This window comes from Aquarana catesbeiana, linkage group LG07 (genome assembly GCF_042186555.1).
Source record: "Aquarana catesbeiana isolate 2022-GZ linkage group LG07, ASM4218655v1, whole genome shotgun sequence".
Lineage (NCBI taxonomy): Eukaryota > Metazoa > Chordata > Amphibia > Anura > Ranidae > Aquarana > Aquarana catesbeiana.
This window is the reverse complement of record NC_133330.1, coordinates 293769641-293783960: the sequence shown is the minus strand read 5'-3', so window position 1 is coordinate 293783960 and position 14320 is coordinate 293769641. Positions and strand designations below refer to the sequence as shown.

Sequence of the window (14320 nt, the reverse complement as noted above, 5' to 3'; positions counted from 1 at the left end):
ATAGTGATAGCCAAACAGTAAATTGCAGATACAGAAGTGAATAAACGTGAAGATCAAGTCCGTGGCAGGCTTCACATATAGATATAGAGGGGTAATCACAAAATTCATTGACCACAGAGGAAAGAAACCTCTGACATGGCTCCTTAAATTTTAGAAAAATAAAAACTACTGATACCATCCACTGCTCTACTGACACCAGTGGTGTATTTAGGTTTTGTGCTGCCCTAGGCCTGACTAAACGCATGCACCCCCCTAATTTAAATACGACCCACCCCATCCTGCCGAGGCCACACCCCTTCCTGTTTAAGACCCACCCTATCATCTGTAAACAACACCCCTTCCTCTTTAGGCTCATTTGGCACCTTTCAGGGGGGAACGGGTACCTGTTTCTGACAGGTACCCTTCCCCACTTCCGGGAGACTGCGCTGTCCCCTCTGAAGTTTGCCCCCCTCCTCCTTCCTCCGCTTGGCCATTCAGAAAGTGCAACACGCTTCGCACATGTGCAGTAGGGAACCGGTCGGTTTCCCTTACCATGAATGATAGTGGCAAAACCCGAGAGCCAATCCGAAAATCGGCTGAGGTGTCGACATCGCTGGATCCCTGGACAGGTAAGTGTCCTAATATTAAAAGTCAGCAGCTACAGTATTTTTAGCTGCTGAGTTTTAATGCTATCACGGGGGGGTCTCACTGTGCCCCATCAAACGCAGTCACTGTGCCCATCAAACGCAGTCACTGTGCCCATCAAACGCAGCCACTGTGCCCATCAAACGCAGCCACTGTGCCCATCAAACGCAGCCACTGTGCCCATCAAACGCAGCCACTGTGCCCCATCAAACGCAGCCACTGTGCCCCACCAAACGCAGCCACTGTGCCCCATCAAACGCAGCCACTGTGCCCCATCAAACGCAGCCACTGTGCCATCAAACGTAGCCACTGTGCCATCAAACGTAGCCACTGTGCCATCAAACGCAGCCACTGTGCCATCAAACGCAGCCACTGTGCCATCAAACGTAGCCACTGTGCCATCAAACGTAGCCACTGTGCCCATCAAACGTAGCCACTGTGCCCATCAAACGCAGCCACTGTGCCCTCAAACGCAGCCACTGTGCCCATCGAACGCTGCCACTGTGCCCATCGAACGCTGCCACTGTGCCCATCGAACGCTGCCAGTGCCCATAACACTGATATACTTTATTAAATCACTGTACCTGCTGTCCTGGGGGTTTCCCTCGTGCTCCTCTCTCTCCTCCTGACGTCACAGCCCCAGGGCCGAGGAGAAGATTCACTGCAGGAAAGCAGTGCAGGGGAGGGTAGGTGGAGCTTAAGGCTCCACCTGTCACCTGTTGCATATGGGGGGCGCGAGTGACACACGCCGCCCCCCCGCATGAGAGAAAGCCCCCCCACCGGTCTGACTGATTCCCGGCTCCCGCTGCCGCCTCCCGCACACTTGCAGCCCACGGCGGCCGGCTTTCTGTAGCGGCGCCGCGGTGTATGGGCGTGCTTGTCAGAGAGTAGGGGGCGTGAGATACACGCCCCCACCCTCTGCCAAGCACGCCCATACACCGCGGCGCCGCTACAGAAAGCCGGCCGCCGTGGGCTGCAAGTGTGTGGGAGGCGGCAGCGGGAACCGGCAGCGGGAGCCGGGAATCAGTCAGACGGGTGGGGGGACTTTCTCTCATGCGGGGGGGGCGGCCTATTTTGCCGCCCCCCGCAAAGTGCCGCCCTAGGCCTAGGCCTTGTCGGCCTAGGCCAAAACACAGCCCTGACTGACACCGTCAGTATATATACACATGCACACAAACATATATGTGTTTGAGCTTTGGGGTGCAATTGGCTGCACACACCTATGCTGAAACGGGTTAATTCATCATTCATGGGAAATTTTAAGTGACAGTTAACAGTCTTTATGAGCAATGTAAAGAGGAGAAATCAAATATAATACATACTGTACAGAGGAAATATTTTAGGAAAATGTGAGCAGTTCTATTGATTATGTTTAGTACTAGTTTTTGCTACCAAGCAAGAGAGTCAACAATCTTTGTGTCACTAATAATGTTTTTTAGGGATCATGTTATTCTAGTTTTAATTTCTTCCCTTGGAATTAGTTCTACCCCTTTGTCACCAATTGCATAAAATTAATTGTATTGAATATTGTCATAAAAATGAAAAGCAGCATCCTGTCTGCTCTATATATAGATCTACCAGTTGGCCTAACATTCCAATGAAAAGCCAGCAGTAATGACCCTGGGCATGCAACCAGACCTTTATGACTAAGCCCTGTGTGTGGGACGAAACACGTCAGAGGGCGTGCCTTGTGGAGTGGTATAAGGCTGAGGCCATCTCACACATGCTAACAACATCGACTGGACTGGGAGAGAGGCCATTGTTTTAGGCATGCAACCAGAATTGCTGACATCAGCGCACTGCATCTAACAAAACAAATGGGTGCCTCTGCCAATTGAACCACTGCTTTTTTTGCAGACTCTTTTTGAACACACTGTACATATTTCATACCCGGCAGAGAACCCAGGAGGGGGGTCTTCAAATTCCCCAAACTCTGCACCCACAGTCGTTTCTATGGTAGGATTTACCTACAAAGATACAAGAGTCTCCAGACACAAGGGATAGATAGATATATATATATATATATATATATATATAGATAGATAGATAGATAGATAGATAGATAGATAGATAGATAGATAGATAGATAGATAGATAGATAGATAGATAGATAGATAGATAGATAGATAGATAGATCTATCTATATATATATATAGATATATATAGATATATATAGATATATATAGATATATATATATATATATATAGATATATATATATATATAGATATATATATATATATATCTATATATATATATATATATCTATATATATATATATATATATATATATATATATATAGATCTATCTATCTCCCTTGTGTCTGGAGACATTATATATATATATATAGTATATACAGTATATATCCCTTAAATATATATATAATATCCCTTAAATAAAAAAAACAGCATGGGTTCCCCTCCAGGGGCATACCATACCAGGCCCTTAGGTCTGGTATGGATTTTAAAGCTAACCCCCTACGCCGAAAAAAACGGTGTGGGGGTCCCCCCAGAATCCATATCAGACCCTTATCCATGCACGCAGCCTCCCCTCCTGAACCGTACCAGGCAGCATGACATGGGGGGTGGGCGCTTTGGGGCGGGGAGACAGTCATGGCCACTTAGGACCTGAAAGAACTTTCCACCTGGTGAGGGACCGATTCTACTGGCCCTGCATGCGGACTAAAGTTGAGGGTCACCGCCACTCCTGCATCGGGTGCATTCAACAGAAGAATCTGCCTCACCAAGCTGCCCCAATGGGCCATCTTCAGAGTTGGGGACCCATGGAGCTGGTGTGAATTGACTTTCTGTGCTTGGAACCTTATCTGAGTGGACAGGGAAATATCCTGGTAGTGACTGACCACTCACTTCACTCGGTATGCCCAGGCATTTCCCACAATGGATCAACAGGCATCCACGGTGGCCAATATCTTAGAGAAGTTCTTTGCACACTCTGGCCTGCCCCAACATATCCACTCTGATCAAGGGAGAGACTTTGACAGCAGCCTCATCAAGAAACTTTTAGACCTGTTAGGCATTAAGAAGTCTAGAACCACCCCATACCATCCTCAAGGGGATCCCCAGCCAGAGAGGTTCAAAGGAACCCTCCTGGATATGCTTGGGACTTTGAATTCAGAACAAAACAGCACTGGAGCAAGCATATAGCCACTATTGTGCATGCTTATAACAGCACCGCAAACAATGCCACAGGATATTCTCCCTATCGTCTGATGTTTGGATGGGAGGCCCAGCTGCCAGTAGACTTGGCCTTTGGCACATCCTTAGACCATACCTCAACAACCTCCCACAGAGGGTATGTGGACCGCTTACAGAAGAGTCTGAAGACTGCCTATGACAAGGCCCAGCTGCTTCAGATGCCCGAGGACAGAGGAACAAAAGAAACTTTGACCTCAGGGTACGGGTGCAGGACTTGCAACCAGGCGACAGAGTGCTGCTGAGGAATCTGGGTGTCCCTGGAAAGCACAAGTTGGCTGACTGCTGGAAGTCACAGCCCTATGTCATTTGCAAGCAGCTGCCAGGACTCCTATTGTATCAAATCCGGCCAGAGGTGAGCACAAGCCCACTAAAGACTTGGCACCGTAACCATCTATTGCCTCTGTCAGAAGCAGTTTGTTTGCCAACACAGCCAGATTCACAGTCCACACCCACGGCCTCTCAGAGATCCCGACCAGTGACTAGATCTCAGTCTGTACCCCTTGCTGTAGACGATGAGGACAGCGAAGATGAAGAGATGGGAATTTAATCGTTGTGGCCATCTCAAACGCCAGAGTCTACTACCACCCCTTCTTTTCCTTCCAAGCTGACAGACATTGGGATTATCAGGCCAGAGGCTCATTAATTTGTGCCTCAGAATAAGCCTCTGGAAGATCTGGAAGACTCTCAATCTTCCCTGCCGGCTGCAGCCCCCAAGGATTCTCTTTCCTTTGATGAAGAAGAAGCTGAGGCTGATATGCAGGAAGAAGAAAAAGCTGTGGATGAAGCAGAGACCAGTGTGCCTGTAACTCCAGATCCTAAAGAACAGAGAAAGTGAAGAGCTATTCACCCACCTATAAGACTGACCTATGATACTCTGGGTGAAAGCTCTGAGGAAGCTGTTTTCACTTCAAAAAGGACTCTTGGGGCGCCTGGTTTTTCCACCACAGATTTGGTGGAGGACAACCCCAACTCACCCCCTGGCACATCTAGCTGGGCTATACCAATTCATCTGAATAGGCAGGACAACCTCCCCTCCTATACTAATTGGTGGGAGGTTAGTCTACCAGGTTCTTATACAAACTTGTTTTCCTGTGTACACTAACTTGCTTTTCCCTCAGTGTGTGTATATACAAAACATGTAACAGGTCACAGACTCTTTACCTCCTTTGGAGGACCAAAAGTTATTTGGTGGGGGGGATGTGTAGCGGGTATTGCAGCCAAAGACTTACATTAACTCAGATGGGCTGCATGTACATTAACACAGATGACTGTATGTACACAGGCTTTCCAAACTGAAAGAGGGGAGAGAGCTGGCTGTCATGTCTGCGTGGGCTTTTTCACCCTACCTCCTTCTTCCGGTTTTGGTTGACTGAGTAATGTAATGTGAGCTGACACACACAGAGCTGTGCATTCAGCAGCAACTCGTAGGGTGACCGCAGCCTCAAAAGATGTAAGTCATTTTCTGATCCTCTCTTTCTTCCTATTACAAACCACTTTTGGGCCGATTATTCTTTTTTGAACTAATTTACTACACTATTACACATGGTCGGATTTTCTGACAGAAATTGTTCGATGGGAGCCTTTTGTCGGAAATTCCGACAGTGTGTAGGCTCCATCGGACAGTTTCCATCGGAATTTCCGTCGCACAAAATTTGAGATCTGATTCTCAAATTTTCCGACAACAAAATCTGTTCGCGTAAATTCCGATCGTGTGTACACAATTCCGATGCACAAATTGCCATGCATGCTCGTCAAGCAGAAGAGCAGCACTGGCTATTGAACTTCATTTTTCTCGGCTCGTCGTACGTGTTGTACGTCACCGTGTTCTTGACGTTCGGAATTTCCGACCAACTTTGTGTGTCCGTGTTTATGCAAGACAAGTTTGAGCCAACATCTGTCGGAAAAAATCCATGGATTTTGTTGTCGGAATGTCCGATCGTGTGTACGAGGCATAAGAGTTCTCCCGCTTCCTTCTTTTTCTTCCGGTGGACACCCTGGGCTGCACCAAAGACCATTGGCCAACACTTCAGGACTGAGCCCCTCAGCCTGTAGTCTCCAGACAGAGGGGATATATATATAAATAAATTATATATATATATATATATATATATATATATATATATATATATATATATATGTAGTGGGTATTGCAGCCAAAGACTTACATTAACACAGATGGGCTGCATGTACACAGGCTTTCCAGCCTGAAAGAGCGAGCAGGCTGTCATGTCTGCATGGGCTTTTTCACCCCTCCTTATTCCTGTTTTCACTGACTGAGTAATGTAATGTGAGCTGACGCAGACAGAGCTGTGCATTCAGCAGCCTCTCTTGTGCCCCTATTGGAAAAACAGAAACTGCCATGTTAATGCTAGCGACACACTACATAATACATGTACATTTTGATTTTGTTTGTAGCTACACATTAATCTTATTGTTTCTGCTTGATAAGTCAGAAATGAAAAGAGATATCCTACTGTTTCGGATTACTGCTACTTAAACAGTGATAGGGAAATCCCCCCTATCATGCTACTTACTAACTGAATCAACCATGCATGCATTAACGTGAACGTAAGGTTCACTTTACCAGCTCCATTTCCAGGTGAAAATCCCTTCAAGTGGTGGAGTTGGAGCTTGCAAAGAGCTGGTGACCATCCCATCCCCCATGCAACAGCACTGGGCCAGACACCAACTGTGCTCCTAGAAGTCTATGAGTTCCACTAAGGCCCATTTCACACTACCGCGACTTAAAAGTCACGTGATTTTGCAGCGATTTTACTGCGATTTCGCGGCCGCTATTTCAGGAAATGCCTGTGTAAACTTGAGGTCTGTGGACCTCAACTCGCATCAAAGTAGGACCAAAGTAGTACAGGGAATACTTTGAAGTCGGTGTGACTTGAAGTCACACAGATATGAATGGTACTCATTGGAAATCATGGGATCATGGGATTGTCATGCTAGTCCCAAGTCGCAGGACAAGTTGCACAAGTGTGAAAGGGGCCTTAGGTGCTCTGATTGGACTGGGGCTCAGGCCCAGTAATAGCTGAAAGTAGTTTCGAAAAAGGGTTCCTTGTTCAATAAGCAGCCAGCTTCTGGTGTGTGCTCTTAGGCAAGACTATTACTTAGGATACAATCTGTTGTCAATCATGAGACATCAATGGGCACTGATGAGGTAAAAGTATAGCTTATTTTCGATATATTTTATATATATTCCGTATTTCTTATTATTTTGTTTGTATAAAGATTTGTAGATTAGCTAGTAGCTACTAAAGGGAGCAAATTCTTAATTTGCAATCACTCAGCCTCCCTTGACAACTTTGTTACAAGATATCAGCCACATGACTCATAAACTTACATTGTGAGAAGGTGTAGTAAAGCAGAACCATAGCACTGCCAAGCAGGAAGAAGAACCTGTGTATGTAATCAGTAAGCATGTGCAGAGTGATTTTGGCAAAAATTGGCAAGACACTGAAATTCTTAATTTTCTCTTATTAAAGTGGTTCTAAAGACAGAATTTTTTTTCACCTTAATGCATTCTATGCCCCATTGGCTCCAACTGCTGTCAATCACTGCCAGTGAGCCAGTGTGGAAAGGGGGGGTGGGGCCGAGTCACGGCCCTGTGTGAATGCTTGGGTGCCCCAAGAGCAAGCTGCTTGCTCTCTGGGCACTCCTCAGGAGGGAGGAGCCAGGAGCGCCAGCGGGGGACCCCAGAAGAGGAGGATCAAGGCGGCTTTGTGCAAAACCAACTGCACAGAGCAGGTAAGTATAACATGTTTGTTATTTATTTGATTTTTTTAAAGCCAAGCCTTTAATATCACTTTAAGCTATATCACTTGGGGGAAAATACAGTTTTCATTATTTAGAGGGTATTTTTAGCAAATTTAGGGTAGTTTAGTCTATTTCCTTAAAGGCTAATGTGACCTTATGCAACATGTTATATCTGTATTAAATAAATGCACTTTTTTTCCCTGCAAATATATGTGCATTTATTATTATTTTTTGTAAAAGGTGGAGTTAGCCTTGAATTCCTTTTTGGAATAGTTTCTTGATTTTCTTGCATTGAGGTAAGTTACATTGAATAGTTGAATGGGTTTCCAAAATGCAAGGCGCCTCAACACAAAAATGAATGCATTGCAGAGCAGTGTGTCCTGGTGTGAATAGGCCTCAGTACGTTTGCTGTCTTTCTTTTTCTTTCTGTGAATGTAAATAATAAGGCTATTGGTCTAGGTCTCTAGGATAATTGCAAGGTGTTTCTCTAACCCTTAAAGAACACTGTACTCTTGAACACAACCCAAAATACACCTCATTTTTACTGTACTGTTGACTGCAATGCATTTATTCAAAATGAGAGAATTTCGGTGGACAAATTTTGCCCAAATTTTGGTCAAATTAAAGCTCTCAATTTTGCTCAACCCTAGTTATACGCATCTATGGCTTCCCCCATGTACATACAGTACATAAGGGTAAGATAACTTACACCTAATCTCATCTACAAATCTATCAAATAATTTGTTAAAAAGTTTCAATAAAGGATTACCGCTCACGGCAGTCGGTATGCAGAAAGTTGGTTGTTTGAATGTAAGTTTTGGTTTTAGCATTTGTTTACAGCTCACATCTCAATCTGACTCATTCGTACAATTCTCACTTACTGTATTACTCATGAAAAGAACAAAAAAATATCCGGGGATTTTTCTTTAAACCAGGTTCACAATAACAATGCTACTTTATTTGTGTTTCATTGGTGTCATTCCCAGACTGATCACAAACAGTTCTTCGACTTGCAGGCAGAAGAAAGAAATGTTCATTTCATTGGCATTATCTCAGTCTGCAGGAATGAGAGGGATGGGTGGATTTACACCACACATGCTTCACTGACCATCATTTTCAAGAAAACGCCTGCAAGGTAAAATTGACTTTGCCATTACGGGACAACTCCAGACAACAAACCGAATCACTCAGTAAAATGTAATTTTATTTAAAGAGGATTCCATATGTGCCAACATTAGAAGGTCCATTTGATTTACCTTTAACTTGAGTGTTTCACAATGTTTCTGGGTAGCACAGCAACCACTGGTCACATGACTCTGTGCTCTTAAACTACCTTAAGAAATGCAAATAGCAAAAAACTATTGACCTAGATTTTTGTTCAGGTCCATTAAAAAAATAAGGTTACTGGCAACATCATAAATTTAGCAGTTGGTGCAACTAGCTGTATAATATGAATGTAGGATACAACTAAAGGCAAAATGTTTTTTTCATTTGGATAGAGTGGACAGAGATTAGAACACCTGTCAGTTTTTTATAACTATCTGTGCCAAGGTTAGGGAGATTTGCGCTCTCTATTTGTTATGTTTACCATTCAAATTTAAAGTGAAAGTAAAAGAAAATCCCAAATTTGGGTTGATCCCCAGAAAAGTAATAGAGGGGAAATCTTCCATTGAGGATACTAGTTCTGGGGACCTGGGAGTCCTTAAGGGATTCTCTTAATTTGCAGGAATCTCACTTCCTGTTTTGGCTATGGGACAGGAAGTGAAGGGAAATCCCCCCAAAGGGACAAAAATGGCAATAATAAACCGGCAGGGGTTATGACCCTCCCCTACTCTTTACAAAATGTAAAAAAAAGGTTTTGCCTCTAGTTCTACTTTAAAGTTTAAGTCCAGGCAAAACTTACTTAACTAACACCAAGCCTGCTCTCTGCCACATTCTAAACCTAATCTATCTAACCTTGTAAAGAAAAAATCGCTGTACTTACCTATTCTGCAACCAATCCAGTCCGGTTTCCAGCGGCAGAAGCTGTGTGTAGGAGAGGAAATCACCCATAGACTTACTATTGGGATTCTGTTGTTGGCTGCCTCTCCTGCACCTGCCTCACACTGAAGCCTCCGCTGACAGCCGATGCTGGGACCGGACCGGACTGGCTGCAGAATAGCTAAATATAGTGATTTTTTTGCTTTACATGTTTAGATTTAGATTAAGTTTAGAATGTGGCAGAGAGCAGGTTTAGCGTTAGGTTTTGCTTGAACTTCCACTTTAGGGTTAATCTCCAGGCAAAATCTGAAACAACCTCACTCATCTCTCACCAAAAAAAAAGAAAAAAATCTTTTTTACTTTCCCGAACCCATGCCTCTCTACGGCATCTATTCTGAGAGTGAAAACCAAAGATCTAACACTGCAGCCTGGGCCCGCCACTGTCTGGTCACCCATCATCATGACGTCACCATGCCGCTGCAGCCTTCAGAACCCTATAAATACCTCGTCAATTAACCCAATGGAAAGTGTCCATGTTACCCGGCAGCAATGTTGGCATCCAAAGAAGGGCTCTCCCACTTTACAGTGTTAAAAAGACTCAGGACTCCGTGCATCGTGTGACCACAGATTCATGTAGGCTGCATTTACACCTGAGCAGCACAATTTCCAGGCGTATTTTTATGAGAGTTTTTACATGCATAAACAATCATATTTGAAATGTATTTAAAAGCGATTTACATGTGTATTGAAGCATCAGGCTTTCTTCTTTTAAACCAGGGTCTCCAGTACAAGGGCCACGTCACATATTTTACCAATATTTGCAGGCCAAAAAATTGTTATATAAATGAATGCATCAAGTCTAATTGAACAAACAAGTTTTACTGGCAGTTTTTTTTAAATCAGCATAATATGATTTAGAACAAAAGAAAAAAATGCTTACATGTGACATACCCATTAGACTCCCCCACTTATATCAGGGTCCCCATCAGAGTCCCTTCTTACATGAGAGGGAAATCTTGCAGCAGCAGTCATAGTTTGGTATTTAGCTGTTTTAGCCAATGGAAAGCATTACAGGTTAAAACCCCCCACAAAAACATGCATAAACCCTTCATTCATGCATTTTTTGATGTTTTTATCTCAAGTCTATGGGACTAAAAACACCCATATCTGCCTCCAAGGTTGCTCATGTTGCTTTTTGGATCGTCAAGTGTCAAGCTAGAGGTGTCTGAGCGCTCATATGCGAACAGTCACCATTGAAATGCACAGGATTTTGAATGTTGAGCATTTTTGAGCTTCAAGCTAAGAAACACTCAGGTGGGCTTGGGACCATAAGTATTTGAGATTTTTTTGTAATTACTAGGGGGTTAGCGAGAAGGTGGAGGGGCTATGTTTGGGATGGGGTTCCTGGTTTCCAGCAAAACCTCAACTTCAAAGCTAATCAATGTAAAGGAAGCACTTTTTCTATTGAGTTGAATGCAACATGTTCATGCTTTATTGGTATATGTCCCCAAAAACTGTAACATATTTTTATTTATGAGTGGCCACAGGTGACTCAAATTATATCCCATCTTTTTTTTTACATCTTAGGGACTCTACAAGATTTTTCACAAGGAATGCCTTGATTTGCCTAACCATGCCTCATTGGTCACATTGGAATACTGCAGTGGGTGAGCAACATATGCAACTAATGCATGTAATACCCAAAAGTAACTAATTGGTATCTGGCTTCTGAATTCTAGTTGGCCACCCTGGGCTATTGCACTTGAGGGCTATCACTTTGCTCCTTGCACTATTTTCTGAATCAATCGTTTGAGCCTTTTCTCACTGCGCAGTCACTTTGGAACATTTCCAATTGATAGCAGTGCTTTAAGCGTGGGTAGCTGGTATCTCTATCCCATAAAATGTGCGAACATAATGGGAGAATTGAGATCCCTGAAAGCAGAGGTGGTCCTCCTTCAGGAGACCCACCTATACCTAGGCAAAAGCAAGAGAATAGCTACAAGCGAGTTTCCGTACTGGATCTATGGAGACTCCCCGATAAGAGGGGCAAAAGGAGTGGCGATTGGTTTTGCAAAGGGAGTTGGGTTCACAATAGAGGAGAGAGTAATTGACCCGGAGGGTCGCTTCTTGTTCATAAGAGGTAGCTTGAAAGGGATGGAATGTTCCCTGGCAAATATCTACTGCCCAAATAATAACCAAGCAAGGTTCCTAGTGGGAATCTTGGCAAAGTTTGAAACCTTTAAGAGAGGTAGGGCCATTATCGCAGGAGACTTTAATATATGTTTAGAGCCAGGTAAAGACAGTACGTCGCGTGCTCGGGGGTCCGAAGGCAAGTGGATGAAAAAACTCAGGAAAAAACTGCGTCATCAGCAGCTGGTAGATATATGGAGGATGCAACATCAGAACATAAGAGATTATACCTTCTAATCCCCCGTTCACGCGACATACTCTAGGCTGGACTTATTCTTCGTGGAGCATCGCTATGTGGAAGAGGTTGAGGGTACAAGCATAGGTCCAATGACGTTCTCGGACCACGCCCCGGTTAGCCTACAAATAAAATTAAGCAAGCATGAAACACGGAGCAGTAGCTGGATACTAAATGAGGACCTCCTACATGATGAAAAGATAGACAAACTTATTAAAGAAGAACTAGAATTTTACTTTAAAGTTAATACCGCTGAGGAAACATCAGAAACTATGGTCTGGGAGGCCCATAAAGCCTATTTCAGAGGGATCATGATTAAGGCGGGGGTAGAGAAAAAGAGAAGCCAGGGAGAGACCTTTCGCGTGCTTCAGGAGGAAATCATTAAATTAGAGCAACATCATAAGAAAAAGGGGGATAACGAAACACTGGCAAAACTATTTAGGAGCAGGGAGGCTATACGGCAGTTAATTGAACAGGAAAATAGGAAGAAGTATAACCTTGTTAAAAAAGAAAGGTATGTAGGCAGTAACCGACCTGGTAGACTCCCGGCAAAGATATTAAGTAAAAAAAAAAATAACAAATATATCGACAAGATAAGATCTAGAACAAACGAGATCCAATATAGGGATCCAGATATTGCAAGGACGTTCCAAGAATTCTACAGTGAGCTTTATTCCATAAATAGAAATGTAACAACTAAGGAGAGGGAACAAAAACAAGCGAAGATCAAAAATTACCTAAGTGAAGTGGGAATGACTAAATTATCGGAAAATGAGCATACCACACTGGAGTCCCCTATTACAGAGATTGAAGTTAGAAAGGCAATTAGAGAAACACAAGTAGGTAAGAGCCCAGGACCGGATGGGTTGACAGTGCTTTATTATAAAAAATACCAAGACTATCTAATCCCTAAACTGTGTGCCTATATGAACGACATAGGAGACAAGGGGGAAATGAGCAGAGAAGCCCTGGCAGCCAATATTACGGTTATTCAAAAAGAGGATAAGGATGCGACAGTTTGTTCAAACTATAGGCCTATTTCCCTGCTAAATGTGGATACTAAATTATTCGCAAAAGTGATTGCGAGCAGAATGAAGCAGGTAATAGAGAAGATCATACATCCGGACCAGGTGGGGTTTATTAGAGGTAGACAGGGACGGGATAACAGCATCAAAACCCTCCTAGTAGCCCAGGAAATCAAAAAGAGCGGAGTCCCAGGTCTACTGCTATCCATAGACGCTGAAAAAGCGTTTGATAGAGTAGACTGGGACTTCATGATGAGTACGCTCGAGGAGGTAGGCTGTGGGGAGAGGATGTGTAAATGGATTAGGGCCTTATACTCAAGACCATCGGCAAGAGTGAAAATAAATGGGACCTTCTCGGACCCAATCGACATGTACAATGGTACAAGGCAGGGGTGTCCAATCTCCCCCATGCTCTTCTTGTTGACGTTAGAACCCCTTCTATTAAGGATAAGACAGAATAGGGATATTAGTGGGGTTGTAATAGGGAATATGGAATACAAACTGGCCGCCTTTGCAGATGACATCCTGCTGTATATAACCCAGCCAAGGATATCCCTACCAAATATCATGGCTAACCTAGTAGAATACGGAAAGTTATCAAATTTCAAAGTAAACCCAACTAAATCTGAAGCACTTGAGATAAACCACTTCAAGGAGAGTGACCACTCCTACCAAAAACACTTCCCCTTTGTGTGGGGGAAAAAAGAACTGAATTATCTGGGGGTCAAAATCACTACATCAACCGAAACGCTATACCAAGCGAACTTTATAGCACTGTTAAACGAGGTAAAAGCTGAATTGAGTAGAATTCATCTGGGTCAACTATCCTGGGCGGGAAGAATCAACATATATAAAATGGTTATACTGCCGAAAATAACTTATAAAATGCAAATGATACCAATAACACTCCCACATACATACCTCAGAAGGCTACACTTAATGTTTTCAAAATTTATTTGGAGGGGAAAGTCACCTAGATTAAAATTCTCACAATTGATTAATACTAAAGGTAAAGGGGGATGGGGAGCACCAGATATAAGGAAATATTACGAAGCTATCGCTATAGCCAGAGTGACTGAATGGGTCAAAAACATAGAAAAACAATGGGTAGTAATAGAAAATAAAATTAGTGACACTAAACTGGATAAGATTATATGGATTTCGCCTCAACAGAGAAAGTACAGCACTGAAACGCATGCAATCACTAAACACGCACTTAAGATATGGGACACCCTTCACAGAAAGGAACACTGGGAGTATAACTCACCCTTAATGCCACTTAAAGA

The 14320-nt window shown here is 43.5% G+C and overlaps 1 long non-coding RNA gene across 1 annotated transcript in view; it reads left to right on the top strand.

Annotated features, from left to right (window-relative positions):
- Nucleotides 1-8574: 8574 nt before the first annotated feature.
- The window catches only part of LOC141102566 (uncharacterized), a 48410-nt gene continuing 42664 nt past the window's right edge, over nt 8575-14320 (top strand). The window contains exons 1-2 of the long non-coding RNA XR_012235151.1: nt 8575-8739; nt 11172-11251. This is a non-coding gene — a long non-coding RNA (uncharacterized lncRNA). The remainder of the gene's footprint in view (nt 8740-11171; nt 11252-14320) is intronic.